This window comes from Nerophis ophidion, linkage group LG05 (assembly GCF_033978795.1).
Source record: "Nerophis ophidion isolate RoL-2023_Sa linkage group LG05, RoL_Noph_v1.0, whole genome shotgun sequence".
NCBI classification, from domain to species: domain Eukaryota; kingdom Metazoa; phylum Chordata; class Actinopteri; order Syngnathiformes; family Syngnathidae; genus Nerophis; species Nerophis ophidion.
The window spans coordinates 12,240,257-12,257,756 of record NC_084615.1 but is presented as its reverse complement, the minus strand read 5'-3'; the positions used below and the strand labels follow the sequence as shown (position 1 = coordinate 12,257,756).

Genomic DNA, 17,500 nt, shown 5'->3' with positions numbered 1-17,500 from the left:
GCGAGCCGGGCTACTTTGCATGTAGGTGGGAGCCTGCTAAACTCCCCTCGCCACTGTCCGTCATCCTGATTGCCCCCCATAGCCCCCCCCCCACCTCGCTGCACACATCCTCGACCAGATGGCTTTTTTTTGTAACTGTCTGCTTCTCTCTTCTTGCACCTCTGCTCCAACCCAACTAAATCCCTGCCATGGGTGTTTGGGGGGGGCAGCGGACAAATGGCTGGAGGTAGCAGAGCAAATAAAATGGATTAAGGGGAGGCTTTTCACAGATACTTCACAACGACTCTGGCGGCGAGCCATGCACCCTCAGTCCCCCCCGAAACACGCTTCCTCTTCTGAAGCAAACATGTTCTTTCATATTTGTGCAGTGGAGTCAAGCACAGTCTGGCATTTATTCACTTTCTAACCGACTCTCCGCCACTACCCATGCCTTCCCTGCAGCGTAATCAGCGCTAACGAGCTCCACGGTGCGTTGCCGACCCAAACAGGTGATTCTCCAGCCCGGCCGCTCGACTACAAAGGCGAGCCACGGTGCATCAAAAGATGATATGAAGGAAGATTCAAATGTCACCTCTTGGCTCCATCCAGCCAAAGGTTAAATTCCTGACTCCCTGCTGTCTCCCATCGTTAGGTTGCCTGGCAACCAGCTGCAAGCTATAATTAGCTTGGCAAAAAAAAAAAAATCACCGTCTCCATTTTGTTAACACAAAAAACACTTATTTGAAAAGTGTCACGTGCTCTTTTGAAAGAGATTCCAAGAAGCATGTGTTGAAATATGAGGGTGTTCTCTTCCTCTTCCCCTCTCTCTCTCTCTCTCTCTGGCACTTTGACTGTCACTGCTGATTGAAACGTGCAGCTGTTATCACATATTTAAGTCCTAAAAATCCCAAGATGGCAAGGAGAGATGTCAACCTGTGAGCATCCTTCAAGTATCGTTAGAGCGTCGGCTGCCAGCTTGTTTTTCTGACACTTTTTTTTTTTTCTCCCTCCACTTCCTCAATTTTAGTTGTCATCTCTGCAGTGGTAATATTTCCTAAAGGAGCAATAAACATTTTTACTTCTCCCTAAAACCACTGCGTGCATCCACCCACTCAGCCATAAAGTCACACCAACACGTTGGAGGACTGGGATGCACTGCACACCACAACATGTCTGCAGAAAATAATCCCTTTTTGACCCGAGTCAGATGTTTGCACCGTTTGTTTGGTCAAGTGTGCACAACCACTCTGCTGCGGACCACGACCCCAGACCTGGATCACTTGCAAGTAAACTCCGGTGCACTCGGGTTTATGTACAAACCCTGTTTCCATATGAGTTGAGAAGTTGTGTTAGATGTAAATATAAACAGAATACAATGATTTGCAAATCATTTCAACCCATATTCAGTTGAATATGCTACAAAGACAACATATTTGATGTTCAAACTCATAAACATTTTTTTTTGTTGCAAATAATCATTAATTTTATAATTTGATGCCAGCAACACGTGACAAAGAAGTTGGGAAAGGTGGCAATAAATACTGATACAGTTGAGGAATGCTCATCAAACACTTATTTGGAACATCCCACAGGTGTGCAGGCTAATTGGGAACAGGTGGGTGCCGTGATTGGGTATAAAAACAGCTTCCCAAAAAATGCTCAGTCTTTCACAAGAAAGGATGGGGCGAGGTACACCCCTTTGTCCACAACTGTGTGAGCAAAGAGTCAAACAATTTAAGAACAAGGTTTCTCAAAGTGCAATTGCAAGAAATTTTGGGATTTCAACATCTACGGACCATAATATCATCAAAAGGTTCAGAGAATCTGGAGAAATCACTCCATGTAAGCGGCATGGCCGGAAAACAACATTGAATGACCGTGACCTTCCATCCCTGAGACGGCACTGTATCAAAAACCGACATCAATCTCTAAAGGATATCACCACATGGGCTCAGGAACACTTCAGAAAACCACTGTCACTAAAACAGTTGGTCGCTACATCTGTAAGTGCAAGTTAAACCTCTACTATACGAAACGAAAGCCATTTATCAACAACACCCAGAAACACAGCCAGCTTTGCTGGGCCCGAGCTCATCTAAGATGGACTGATGCAAAGTGGAAAAGTGTTCTGTGGTCTGACGAGTCCACATTTCAAATTGTTTTTGGAAATATTTGACATCGTGTCATCCGGACCAAAGGGGAAGCGAACCATCCAGACTGTTATCGACGCAAAGTTCAAAAGCCAGCATGTGTGATGGTATGGGGGTGCATTAGTGGCCAAGGCATGGGTAACTTACACATCTGTGAAGGCACCATTAATGTTGAAAGGTACATACAGCTTTTGAAATAACATATGCTGCCATCTAAGCGCCGTCTTATTCATGGACGCCCCTGTTTATTTCAGCAAGACCATGCAAAGCCACATTCAGCACGTGTTACAACACCGTGGCTTGGTAAAAAAAAAAAAAAAAAAGAGTGCGGGTACTTTCCTGGCCCGCCTGCAGTCCAGACCTGTCTCCCATGGAAAATGTGTGGCGCATTATGAAGCGTAAAATACGACAGCGGAGACCCCGGACTGTTGAACGACTGAAGCTCTACATAAAACAAGAATGGGAAAGAATTCCACTTTCAAAGCTTCAACAATTAGTTTCCTCAGTTCCCAAACGTTTATTGAGTGTTGTTAAAGGAAAAGGTGATGTAACAGAGTGGTGAACATGCCCTTTCCCAACTACTTTGGAACGTGTTGCAGCCATGAAATTCTAAGTTAATGATTATTTGCAAAAAAAAAGTAAAGTTTATGAGTTTGAACATCAAATATGTTGTCTTTGTAGCATATTCAACTGAATATGGGTTGAAAATAATGTGCAAATCATTGTATTCCGTTTATATTTACTTCTAACACAATTTCCCAACTCATATGGAAACGGGGTTTGTAGACTGTAATGTCAATTCTGCATGTAACATTAAGCAGGGGAGCTGCACTTGTTTGGGGAATTTTGCCTAACATCTACAATCCTTATGGAAGGCAAGAACGTGTTTTTTCTATTGCATGCATTGTACATCGTCAATAAATGTCAGCCAACAATAGAGCCAATAGAAGAGCATCTATTCTGCACACAAATCCCTCTAAACAACATCAACCAACAATTCTTCATTTACAAACCCCAAAAGCAGTGAAGTTGTCACCTTGTGTAAATGCTACATAAAAAGAGAATACAACAAATCCTTTTCAACTTATATTCAATTGAATAGACTGCAAAGACAAGATATTTCATCTTCACACTGACAAACTTTACTATTTTTTGCAAATAATCAGGAAGTTGGAATGTAATGGCAGCAACACATGTCAAAAAAGGCATTTTTACCAGTGTGTTACATGGCCTTTCCTTTGAACAACACTCAGTGCAGGTTTGGGAACTGAGACGACACATTTTTGAAGTGGAATTATTTCCCATTCTTGCTTGATGTACAGCTTAAGTTGTTCAACAGTCTCCTGCCTCATATTTTAAGATTTCATATTTTCAATGGGAGACAGGTCTGGACTACAGGCAGGCCAGTCTAGTACCTGCACTCTTTTACTATGAAGCCATTCTGTTGTAACACCTGGCTTGGCATTATCTTGCTGAAATAAGCAGGGGCGTCCATGATGACAACATATGTTGCTCCAAAACCTGCATGTACCTTTCAGCATTAATGGTGCCTTCACAGATGTGTAAGTTAGCCATGCCTTGGCCACTAATGCACCCCCATACCATCACACATGCTGACTAGAACACTTTCACCCTACAACAATCACTAATACACCCCCATACCATCACACATGCTGCCTAGAACAATTTCACCCTACAACAATCACTAATACACCCCCATACCATCACACATGCTGCCTAGAACACTTTCACCCTACAACAATCACTAATACACCCCCATACCATCACACATGCTGCCTAGAACACTTTCACCCTACAACAATCACTAATACACCCCCATACCATCACACATGCTGCCTAGAACAATTTCACCCTACAACAATCACTAATACACCCCCATACCATCACACATGCTGCGTTTTTAACTTTGCACCTAGAACAGTCCGGATGGTTCTTTTCCTCTTTGGCCGACAGTTTCCAAAAACAATTTGAAACGTAGACTCCCCAGACCACTGAACACTTTCCCAGTTTGCATCAGTCCATCTTAGATGAGCTCGGGCCCAGCAAAGCTGGCTGTGTTTCAGGGTGTTGTTGATAAATGGCTTTCGTTTCGTATAGTGGAGGTTTAACTTGCACTTACAGATGTAGCGACAAACTACAGTTACTGACAGTGTAGAACAACCAGTAGAATACTGGTTAAGGAATGACCAAATTTCAATTATAAATCAAGGTCACAACCCAACATTGATTAAACGCCATTAAAAAGCATGTTGGTTCAACGTTGTATTTGTGTTGTAGAATATTGGTTGAGAAAAACCCTAGAACCCGTTGGTGGACACTGGCGGTAAGGGATACCATCAAGCTGAAGAAGGAGTCCTATCGAGTTCTTTTGGCTCATAGGACTCCGGAGGCAGTGGACAGGTACCGACAGGCCAAGCGGTGTGCAGCTTTAGCAGTTGCGGGGGCAAAAACGCTAACATGGGAGGAGTTCAGGGAAGCCATGGAAAACGACTTCCGGATGGCTTCGAAGCGATTCTGGACCACCATCCGCCGCGTCAGGAAGGGGAAGCAGTGCCCTGTCAACACCGTGTATGGTGGGGACGGTGATCTGCTGACCTCAACTGCGGATGTTGTGGATAGGTGGAAGGAATGCTTCGAAGACCTCCTCAATCCCACCAACACGTCTTCCTATGAAGAAGCAGTGCCTGGGTACCCTGTGGTGGGCTCTCCTATTTCTAGGGCTGAGGTTGCCGAGGTAGTTAAAAAGCTCCTCGGTGGCAAGGCCCCGGGGGTGGATGAGATCCGCCTTGAGTTCCTTAAGGCTCTGGATGCTGTGGGGCTGTCTTGGTTGACAAGACTCTGCAGCATCGCGTGGACATAGGGGGCGGGCCGGCCAGGCGGAAATGAGTTTCCCCCGCCGGGTGGCGGGGCTCTCCCTTAGAGAGAGGGTGAGAAGCTCTGCCATCCGGGGGGAGCTCAAAGTAAAGCCGCTGCTCCTCCCCATGGAGAGGAGCCAGATGAGGTGGTTCGGGCATCTGGTCAAGATGCCACCCGAACTTCTCCCTAGGGAGGTGTTTGGAGCACGTTGGGAAGACTATGTCTCCCAGCTGGCCTGGGAACGCCTCGGGATCCCCCGGGAGGAGCTGAACCAAGAGGCTGGGGAGAGGGAAGTCTGGGCTTCCCTGCTTAGGCTGCTGCCCCCACGATACGACCTCGGATAAGCGGAAGGAAATGGATGGATGGATGGATGGATAAACCAGCGCTTAAGATTCCCCTCCTCGGACAAATTTTTACATGGGTAAGTCAGTCGTGTAATTCTTGAAACTCTGGCTCTTAGCTTTGTATGGACGCATTGATCATTTACAAAGTGAGTTCGGAGAGGAAGTGACCCCAGAAAGACCGCGCCCACACAGGAAGTGACGTCAGAAAGAACACATGTACAGATAGATGCTTGTGGAAATCCCACATGAATACCTTTAGAGAAAGCCGTTGCAGCTATCTGGGATACAACACTTCTCAGACGGGAAGAGAACTTTCCAATGTCCGGGTCAGCTGTGATGCTACTTAGCGAAAAACTTTGTCCATTTATCGAAGGAGAGACAACGACAATGCGGGCTCCCGTGGATGTGATAAAAAAAGGTAGTAGGTGCTTTGTGTTACCTGGCCGTGGAGAGAAGACTACGGGTAACGATGAATGCTTTTGGACTGGCAAAGCAGACTGTATCAGTTATTGTCCGTCATGTATGTCACCGACTCACCGTCTCAATCCAGAGTTTATAAAGTCACCAAAGCAGACTGTATTAGTTATTGTACGCCATGTATGTCGCCGACTCAGGGTCTCGGTCCAGAGTATATCAAGTCAGCAAAAAGGAATGGACAATTAGGGTGAAGGCAAAAGAGTGAGGAGTGTCCTGAGCAGATATCTAGATTGATAGATTAATGTTAAATGTTCTCTATCACATTGTTTAGGTGTCTAATAAAGATGTGATTCATGTATGATGTCTCAGGGGTGATTGACTACAATAGTCACAATGGATACCACTTCATCCCGGGGGAATCTTGAGGCGTTCCCAGGCCAGCCGGGAGACATAGTCTGCCCAACGTGTCCTGGGTCATCCTGACCAGATGCCCGAACCACCTCATCTGGATCCTCTCGATGTGGAGGAGCAGCGGCTTTACTCTGAGTTCGTCCCGGATGACAGAGCTTCTCACCCTAAGTGAGAGACCCGCCACTCGGCGGAGGAAAATAGTTTGGGCCGCTTGTACCCCTGATCTTGTCCTTTCGGTCATAACCCAAAGCTCATGACCATAGGTGAGGATGGGAACGTAGATCGACCGGTAAATTGAGAGCTTTGCCTTTCGGCTCAGCTCCTTCTTCACCATAAGGGATTCATACAGTGTCCGCATTACTGAATACGCCGCACCGATCCGCCTGTCGATCTCACCATCCACTCTTCCCCCACTCGTGAACAAGACTCCCAGGTACTTGAACTCCTCCACTTTGGGCATGGTCTCTTTCCCAACCTGGAGATGGCACTCCACCCTTTTCTGAGCGAGAACCTTGGAGGTGCTGATTCTCATCCCAGTCACTTCACACTCGGCTGCGAACCGATCCAGTGAGAGCAGAAAATCCTGGCCAGATGAAGCCATCAGGACCACATCATCTGCAAAAAGCAGAGACCTAATCCTGCAGCCACCAAACCGGATCCCCTCAAAGCCCTGACTGCGCCTAGAAATTCTGTCCATAAAAGGTATGAACAGAATGGGTGACAAAGGGTAACCTTGGAGGAGTCCAACCTTCATTGGAAACTGGTCCGACTTCCAAGCTCTGACACTGATCATACAGGGAGCGGACCGCCACAATCAGACAGTCCGATACCCCATACTCTCTGAGCACTCCCCACAGGACTTCCCGGAGGACACGGTCCAATGCCTTCTCCAAGTCCACAAAGCACATGTAGACTGGTTGGGCAAACTCCCATGCACCCTCAAGGACCCTGCCGAGAGTATACAGCTGGTCCACAGTTCCATGACCAGGACGAAAACCGCACTGTTCTTCCTGAAGCCAAGGGTCAACTATCCGGCGTAGTCTTCTCTCCAGTACACCTGAATAAACCTTAAAGGGAAGACTGAGGAGTTACCTTATCTGGCTAAGTGTAAACGGGGCCTTGGTGTGTTGGCCCCCAACAAGATGGTAGCTATTGCATTCAGGCTTTCTCCTTGATGGGTCTGCGCCTCACCTTCACTATGTAGGGCAGCGGAAACTAAGTATTTGAAGGCAAACACACACACAGAAATATTGCTAACGCATAAAAAAAAGGAAAAAAACCTTTGGGAAAAAAAAGGGCCAACTCTCCGGAGTCTTTCAAAGCCTATTGTCAGTGAAAGTGTGAGCAGGATTTAGGAAATCACATGCATTACGTGTGTGTGCGTGTGTGTGTGTGTGTGTGTGTGTGTGTGTGTGTGTGTGTGTGTGTGTGTGTGTGTGCGTTTGTCAAAGTGACATATGGGGACATTTTTATGAAATTTCACCTTACATATGAGGACCTGTTGAAATATGGGGACATTTTCCATGTCCCCATATTTCCCGCAATGCTATCGTGTTCTAGACCCTCCCAGCATGTTCCCAGACCAAAAATCTCTAAAGTCTTCATTTGTCAAATTTTCAGAAAAAGTGTGTGAAAGTGTGTTTAATTTTTTTGGTCACCTTCGATTTTGCCCCTAGTGGCCATCTTTGCTATTATGACACACACACACACACACTTGTCCTCATATGTCATATGTCCTCATATGTCATGTGGGTCAGAAACTCACACACTCCAACATTTTGAAAAACATCTAATCATTACAGCAATAAACATACTTTTAAATTCTAAATCAAATAACACATGTTCAACTGATCTGATGATCTCAACCTTTTTTATGTTAGTTTTATCTATTCATTTGGTTTATCTGGAGAGGATTTGGGCTAGACAATTAGTAATAAAAGGATTATGGTGATGATTTAATTTGTTTGATTCAGTATTTTACTGTATTGGGCTTTTTGCTATTATGTTGACTAAAATACAATGCCGCACAATAATTGCTTTAAATGTGCCTGAAATGTAGGTTTTTGCATTAAAAAAACAACAACCTTCAACCTTGATTGAGACAAAGGCAACTACATACAGTATTTAATATTTTCAAATGGTTACAATAGCACATGATTTGGGTATTTTTATCTTTGGGGCAAATTTAGGATTCAATTGGCGATTGTTTTTGGAGGTATTCACTTTACATTGTGTTCAAGATGGTTACTTCCGCCCACTCTGAAGAGTCTCGGCGTCTGATTGGTCCGATTTTCAGTTAGGCGCCGCCTGATTGGCCAGTGGACGATGTCTGAGCCTAACAGAGGGCTAAATCACTAGTTAACTATTTTCATCATGGTAGTTATACAGCTCACGTATCACACTTAATATTGAATATATATATAAAAAGGGTTTTCCAAAAGGACCATTTATAATGGAAATACAAAACTTCACACACGATTTTGAGCACAACAGAGCGCTCAGTGAACATCACTTCCGGGACCTGCAGCATCAGAGGGGGACATCTATCTTGGTCACAAACCATCTTTGACAGTCTTCGGCAGCATGGTTGAATCAGGTGAGCATAAAATGTAGTTTAACGTAATTAAATAGACCAATGTTTTTTAACAATGGAAAATAGTTCATTATAAACAACAGCTAAATGTTTTTTTGTTATTAATTGCAATCAGATTTGATTTTATGACGTTAAATAAAGCATTTCAGTTCTGGGCATAGGCCAAGGCATTTAACTTTTTTTTTTAAAAGTTGCATGGAAGATTATAAATAGCAGTGATTGTCACACACAAGGTGTGGTGAAATTATTCTCTGCATTTGACCCATCACCCTTGATCACTATGCTAGTAAACCTTTCTTAATTTTAAACTAGACGACTAGAGTTCTTCAAATTGTTTATTCTTTTTTTCAAATACAAATATTTCAAGCTGATAAGCACTGTGGAGTTGGCATGTTACTGATATTGTTACATTAGTACTTTGTTTGAGAAGCTTCATGGCTGCACTGAGCCTAAATTTAACAGTTTTTGAAGGGTTTAGTTCTTTGTTTTATTTCTGTGTCACTGACTTTTTTCATTTTTATGTCTAGATTTGTTAGGCGCATCAACACATGATGTAGACATCGTGTCCAAAAGAAGAGCGAGACGTAATCCTGAGGCTGAAGCCACCGAGTTTATGTGATCTGGATGTGACAAGTCTTGTTTTAAGGCCCAGTGGATCAATGATTGGAAAGGTATGTCTTGTTATGTAACATATCAATGGTAACTGGATCAACATCTCATTTCGATCATTTTCTTACAGTCTAATAGAGGTTGTATTATATGGCTTTAATTAGAAGTGTTTGGAATAACAGCGTTCCACGTCCCAAGAGCTAGCTTCTGTAGCCGAGGATCGGACCGCCAAGTGCTCTGCCTTCGGCTGCCGCCCAGCTCACAATGCACCCGACCTCTATGGCCCCTCGGAGTCTTGTTCACGAGTGAGGGAAGAGTGGATGGTGAGATCGACAGGCGGATCGGTGCGGCGTCTTCAGTAATGCGGACGTTGTATCGATCCGTTGTGGTGAAAAAGGAGCTGAGCTGGAAGGCAAAGCTCTCAATTTACCGGTTTACCGGTCGTCTACGTTCCCATCCTCACCTATGGTCATGAGCTTTGGGTTATGACCGAAAGGACAAGAACACGGGTACAAGCGGCCGAAATGAGTTTCCTCCGCCGTGTGGCGGGGCTCTCCTTTAGAGATAGGGTGAGAAGCTCTGCCATCCGGGAGGAGCTCAAAGTAAAGCCGCTGCTCCTTCACATGGAGAGGAGCCAGATGAGGTGGTTCGGGCATCTGGTCAGGATGCCACCCGAACGCCTCCCTAGGGAGGTGTTTAGGGCACGTCCAACTGGTATGAGGCCACGGGGAAGACCCAGGACACGTTGGGAAGATTATGTCTCCCGGCTGGCCTGGGAACGCCTCGGGATCCCCCGGGAAGAGCTAGACGAAGTGGCTGGGGAGAGGGAAGTCTGGGCTTCCCTACTTAGGCTGCTGCCACCGCGACCCCACCTCGGAAAAGCGGAAGATGATGGATGGATGGATGGATGGTATAACAGCGGTATATGAAAACGATGTTACTAATGCTGTTACTTTTACCGGTAACGAGTAATCTAATAACTTTTATGTACGCTACAACGCTGTTACGATGCGTTTTATGTAATGTGGCATGCTACTTTTGATGTGATTGTATGTCAACAAGACAGCGTTAGAAGCACAAAAGGGTTAGTGCAGGTAATATCTTTTTACTAATGAAAGCAACCCCCGGAAGTAATTACGAACACGATATCAAATAGAAAGAGGCCTCATCCACACGCGAAAAAAAACATTCAACAGAACTATCTTAATTGCCACTGCTAAGCTAAAAAATACAGCTGAACTATTCTGCTATGTCTGGGCGCTGAAGTCCCACGTCACTTGGCAAAAGGCACAGCTTTTTAAAGGCACACACACACTCTGCTCTCATGAAATGTCTCTCAACTGCATATGCTAGATATTTAAAACTTTTCTTTTTCAAGTAACACATTAATTACAAACCCCGTTTCCATATGAGTTGGGAAATTGTGGTAGATGTAAATCCATCCATCCATCCACCTCTTATTCCCTTGTGGGGTCGCGGGGGGCACTGGCGCCTATCTCAGCTACAATCGGGCGGAAGGCGGGGTACACCCTGGACAAGTCCAAACGGAATAATTTTTTTTACAAATAATAATTAACTTAGAATTTCATGGCTGCAATACGTGCCAAAGTAGTTGGGAGAGGGCATGTTCACCACTGTGTTACATCACCTTTTCTTTCAACAACACTCAATAACCGTTTGGGAACTGAGGAAACTAATTGTTGAAGTTTGGAAGGTGGAATTCTTTCCCATTTTTGTTTTATGTAGAGCTTCAGTCGTTCAACAGTCCGGGGTCTCCTCTGTCGTATTTTACGCTTCATAATGCACCACACATTTTTGATAGGACTGCAGGCCGGCCAGGAAAGTACCTGCACTCTTTTTTTATGAAGCTGAACACGTGCTGAATGTGGCTTGGCATTGTCTTGCTGAAATAAGCCGGGGCGTACATGAAAAAGTCGGCGCTTAAATGGCAGCAAATGTTGTTCCAAACAGATGGGTAACTTACAGATGTGTAAGTTACCCATGCCTTGGGCACTAATGCACCCCCATACCATCACAGATGCTGGCTTTTCAACTTTGCGTCGATAACAGTCTGGATGGTTCGCTTCCCCTTTGATCCAGATGACACCATGTTGAATATTTCCGTAAACAATTTGAAATGTGGACTCGTCAGACCACAGAACACTTTTCCAATTTGCATCAGTCCATCTTAGATGATCTCGGGCCCAGAGAAGCCGGCGGCGTTTCTGGATGTTGTTGATAAATGGCTTTCGCTTTGCATAATAGATCTTTAACTTGCACTTACAGATATAGCAACAAACTGTATTTAGTGACAGTGGTTTTCTGAAGTGTTCCTGAACTCATGTGGTGATATCCTTCAGAGATTGATGTCGGTTTTTGATACAGTGCCGTCTGAGGGATGGAAGGTCACGGTTATTCAATGTTAGTTTCCAGACATGCCGCTTACGTGGAGTGATTTCTCCAGATTCTCTGAACCTTTTGATGATATCATGGAGCGTAGATGTTGAAATCCCTAAATTTCTTGCAATTGCACTTTGAGAAAGGTTGTTCTTAAACTGTTTGACTATTTGCTCACACAGTTGTGGACAAAGGGGTGTACCTCGCCCCATCCTTTCCTGTGAAAGACTGAGCATTTTTTGGGAAGCTGTTTTTATAGCCAATCATGGCACCCACCTGTTCCAAATTAGCCTTCACACCTGTGGGATGTCCCAAATAAGTGTTTGATGAGCATTTCTTAACTTTATCAGTATTTATTGCCACCTTTCCCAACTTGTTTGTTGCGTGTTGCTGGCATCAAATTCTAAAGTTAATGATTATTTGCACCAAAAAAATGTTTATCAGTTTGAACATCAAATATATTGTTTTTGTAGCATATTCAACTGAATATGGGTTGAAAATGATTTGCAAATCATTGTATTCTGTTTATATTTACATCTAACACAATTTCCCAACTCATATGGAAACGGGGTTTGTACTTAATTTAATAATTATTTACATTTATGAAAGAGTAATTCTGTTTGTATTTGAATTTTTAGTCAAGTAACGACTATTATTATTGCTTTTTAAAACAGATATTCCAAACATTGTTAATTGATAAACTGTTTTATCAGGATATGGTGTATTTGCTCTTGCATCAATTTAAAAAGGTTCTTTTGTGGTCGAGTACCGAGGGAAGTTCATCTCAAGACATGAGCTGGACAAGAGACAGAAACCCTCTATAAATATCTTTACTATTTATCTGGCATTATATGCTCATAATGTTAACAACAAAAAGTGCTGATAATGTTATAATTAATAAGTTCTAACATTATTTTTATGTGTTTTGTTGCAGACACCAACTGTTGATGTTCTATCTCAACATTCTCCAGATTCATGTGAGCGATAAACCGACTTCATCCCTCCAACAGGTTATTACTTGACTATTTTACTATCCATCCATCCATCCATTTTCTACTACCTGTCCCTTTTTTGGGTTGGCGGGGTGTGCTTGAGCCTATCTGAGCTGCATTCGGGCGGAAGGCGGAGTACACCCTGGACAAGTCGCCACCTCATTACACGGCCAACACAAATAGACAACATTTACACTCACATTCACACACTAGGGCCAATTTAGTGTTGCCAATCAACCTATCCCCAGGTGCATGTCTTTGGAGGTAAGATGAAGCCGGAGTACCCGGAGGGAACCCACGCAGTCACGGGGAGAACATGCAAACTCCACACAGAAAGATCACGAGCCCAGGATTTAACTCAGGACTACTCAGGACCTTCGATTTGTGACGCACATTCGATTTGTGACGCACATGCACTAACTGTCCGTGTCCCACCGTGCTGCCCTATATCTGCTAAAAACTTGACACAACCTATACTTCAAAAGACATTTAATCCTTTTAACCTCTCACAGATCAGTTTATATGACAAAAATGTTTTAAGCGTACTTCCATGTTAGTCTGTGGAATTTACAACTCATGTTTAGCAAAACAGGAGATGTTACAGGTCAGCAACATGAATTCTATATGTGATCACTTGTCATGTACTCATATTGTTTGAACTAAAAAAGACTTCAGTGTGTTTCATATAAGGTCCTCATATTTTTCTGAACCACATTAGTGTGTGTTACAATGTTTAATTCAAAGCTTTAAAATGAGTGTTTCAATCCAGGTCCTCATATTTTCTGAACCACATTTTAGTGAATGTTACTTTCTTAAATAATAGTCTAAGAGCTAAAACGCTATAATAATCTTTACTGTTCATGTAGAATTATATGCTCAGAATATTATCAACCAAAAGTGGTTGTTAATGTTATAATTAATTAGTTCTGACATTATATTTTTGTGTATTGTTGCAGACACCAACTGTTGGGGTTCTATCTCAACATTCTCCAGATTCAGATGTGAGCGATAAACCGACTTCATCCCTCCAACAGGTTATTACAAGTCTATTTTTACTATATCTGCTCTAAATGTGACCCAACCTATATTTTGAAAGACATTTATTAATTTTAATCTCTCACAGATCAGTTTATATGACAACATTTTCGTAAGGGTACATCCATGTTAGTCAGTAAGGAGTTTGGAACTCATGTTTAGCAAAACAGGAGATGTTACAAGTCAACAACATACATTCTACATGTGACCACTCGTCATGTCCTTATATTGTTTGAACCAAGAAAGACTTAGGTGTGTTTCATATAAGGTCCTCATATTTTCTAAACCAGATTAGTGTGTGTTACAATGTTAATGTCCAAGCTTTAAAATGAGTGTCTCAATTCAGGTCCTCATATTTTCTGAACCAGATTTTAGTGTGTTTTATATTCTTAATTAATTGTCTAAGAGCTGAAACTCTGTAATAATATTTTCTATTTATCTGGCATTGTATGCTCAGAGTTTTATCAACAAAAAGTGCTGATAATGTTATAATTAATTAGTTCTGACATTATATTTTTGTGTTTTGTTGCAGAAACCAACTGTTGAGGTTCCATCTCAACATTCTCCAGATTCAGATGTGAGCCATTAACTGACTTCATCCCTCCAACAGGTTATTACATGTCTATTTTTACTATATCTGCTCTAAATTTGACCCAACCTATATTTTGAAAGACATTTATTTATTTTAATCTCTCACAGATCAGTTTATATGACAACTTTTTCGCAAGGGTACATCCATGTTAGTCAGTAGAAAGTTTAGAACTCATGTTTAGCAAAACAGGAGATGTTACAAGTCAACAACATAAATTCTACATGTGAGCACTCGTCATGTCCTTATATTGTTTGAAGCAAGAAAGACTTAGGTGTGTTTCATATAAGGTCCTCATATTTTCTGAACCAGAAAATGTGTGTTACAATGTTAATGCCAAAGCTTTAAAATGAGTGTCTCAATTCAGGTCCTCATATTTTCTGAACCAGATTTTTGTGTGTGTTACATTCTTAATGAATTGTCTAAGAGCTGAAACTCTGTAATAATCTTTACCCTTTATCTGGCATTGTATGCTCAGATTTTTATCAACACAAAGTGGTGAGAATGTTATAATTAATTAGTTATGACATTATATTTTTGTGTTTTGTTGCAGAAACCAACTGTTGAGGTTCTATCTCAACATTCTCTAGATTCAGATGACAGCCATAAACCGACTTCATCCCTCCAACAGGTTATTACATGTCTATTTTTACTATATCTGCTCTAAATTTGACCCAACCTATATTTTGAAAGACATTTATTAATTTTAATCTCTCACAGATCAGTTTATATGACAACATTTTCGTAAGGGTACATCCATGTTAGTCAGTGGGGAGTTTGAAACTCATGTTTAGCAAAACAGGAGATGTTACAAGTCAACAACATAAATTCTACTTGTGAGCACTCGTCATGTCCTCATATTGTTTGAACCAAGAAAGACCTAGGTGTGTTTCATACAAGGTCCTCATATTTTCTGAACCAGAGTAGTGTGTGTTAAAATGTTAATGTCAAAGCTTTAAAATGAGTGTTTCAATTCAGAAAATGCAGTGCCTCTTGTTTACAGCCGGTTTCTGCAGCGCTGTTTTCATTGATCAAAGTATTTTTTCGGTGGTCGTGTTTTTGGTACATAACTTGTAAATAGTGCGCAAATAATAGGCTATATATATAAATACATTCAAACCCCGTTTCCATATGAGTTGGGAAATTGTGTTAGATGTACATATAAACAGGATACAATGATTTGCAAAGAATTTTCAACCCCAATTCTGTTGAATATGCTACAAAGACAACATATTTGATGTTAAAACTGCTAAACATTTTTTTTGCAAAGAATTTAGGGATTTTACCATCTACGGTCCGTAAAATTATCAAAAGGTTCAGAGAATCTGGAGAAATCACTGCACGTAAGCGATGTACTGCATTAAAAACCGACATCAGTGTATAAAAGATATCACCACATGGGCTCAGAAATACTTCAGAAAACCACTGTCAGTTACTACAGTTGGTCGCTACATCTGTAAATGCAAGTTAAAACTCTACTATGCAAAGCAAATGCCATTTATCAACAACACAGAGGAACGCCGCGGGCTTCGCTGGGCCCGAGCTCATCTAAGATGGACTGATGCAAAGTGGAAAAGTGTTCTGTGGTCTGACGAGTCCACATTTCAAATTATATATGGAAATTGTGGACGTGGTGTTCTCCGGAACAAAGAGGAAAATAACCATCCGGCACAAAGTTCAAAAGCCAGCATGTGTGATGGTATGGGGGTGTATTAGTGCCCAAGGCATGGGTAACTTACACATCTGAGAAGGCACCATTAATGCTGAATGGTCCATACAAGTTTTGGAGCAACATATGTTGTCATCCAAGCAACATTATCATGGACGCCCCTGCTTATTTCAGCAAAACAATGCCAAGCCACGTGTTACAACAGCGTGTCTTCGTAGTAAAAGAGTGCGGGTACTTTCCTGGCCCGCCTGCAGTCCAGACATGTCTCCCATCGAAAATGTGTAGCGCATTATGAAGCGTAAAACACGACAACTTAAGCTGTACATCAAGCAAGAATGGTAAAGAATTCCACTTTCAAAGCTTCAACAATTAGTTTCCTCAGTTCCCAAACGTTTATTGAGTGTTGTTAAAAGAAAATGTGATGTAACACAGTGGTGAACATGCCCTTTCCCAACTACTTTGGCACGTGTTGCAGCCATGAAATTCAAAGTTAATTATTATTTGCAAAAAAAAAAAGTTTGAGTTTGAACATCAAATATGTTGTCTTTGTAATGCTTTCAATTGAATATGGGTTGAAAAGGATTTGCAAATCATTGTATTCAGTTTCTATTTACATCTAACACAATTTCCCAACTTTTATGGAAACGGGGTTTGTATATATATTAGGGCTGGGCAATGATTAAAATTTTTAATCGAAGTTAATCACACTATTTCTCTTATTAATCGCGATTAAATGCATTGTATACGCAAAGCCCAATAATGAATTCAAAAGTAGTGTGTAGTGCACCTTTATTGGAATATTCTTCCACATGAACAAAAGCGCCAAAACATTTGTTGTGCAAACACAATTTAAATCAGTCCTTGTTAAACAGTAGCAGTTAAATAGCATATTTGATGAAAATCAACTCCAAAAATGTAAATACAAACATTTAAGCTTATTGCCACTGCCAGGGTATTTAGGTTATCCTGTTTGTTATGGAAAATAAATATAATCTACATACAAATCTCTGAGCCACAATCATAACATCTGAACAGGCAATTTCTGAGGTAACAGCAGAAACATTTTTTTTTTATCAGGGATCTTATGTTTAAAAAACCTATATTATAGGTAGTGGGCTGTTTTAGGGAATTTTGGATCAAATTATCCGTAGTAGCAATATTAATAATGTTGTGTTTATTCTGCGTAGTGCACTTAAAATAATTATGACCATATCTGTTTGCTTGGTGCTTTGATAAACTGAACGCATATACATGGTACTATATTGTAATGTTATGAGCCAGGGGGAAAAAGAACTACCCTACCCAGCATGCAACAGGAGTGACGAGCATGCGCGGTAGCCCGGGATAGGTTGTGTCGCTATGACGGCATCTTGTATGTTGTGATATGCACGCTCTGAAAGCAAACGTTAAGAACTCAGCCAACACTCCTCGTCTGCAT

The 17,500-nt window shown here is 42.0% G+C and overlaps 1 protein-coding gene and 1 long non-coding RNA gene across 3 annotated transcripts in view; one reads left to right on the top strand and one right to left on the bottom strand.

The window, feature by feature from the left end:
- The window catches only part of zic6 (zic family member 6), a 196,642-nt gene that overhangs the window by 85,335 nt on the left and 93,807 nt on the right, over window positions 1–17,500 (bottom strand). The gene's annotated exons all lie outside the window — the stretch shown is intronic.
- LOC133552330 (uncharacterized) overlaps window positions 9,305–17,500 on the top strand; it is an 8,769-nt gene continuing 573 nt past the window's right edge. The window contains exons 1-5 of the long non-coding RNA XR_009806651.1: window positions 9,305–9,442; window positions 12,712–12,787; window positions 13,726–13,803; window positions 14,337–14,414; window positions 14,947–15,024. This is a non-coding gene — a long non-coding RNA (uncharacterized LOC133552330). The remainder of the gene's footprint in view (window positions 9,443–12,711; window positions 12,788–13,725; window positions 13,804–14,336; window positions 14,415–14,946; window positions 15,025–17,500) is intronic.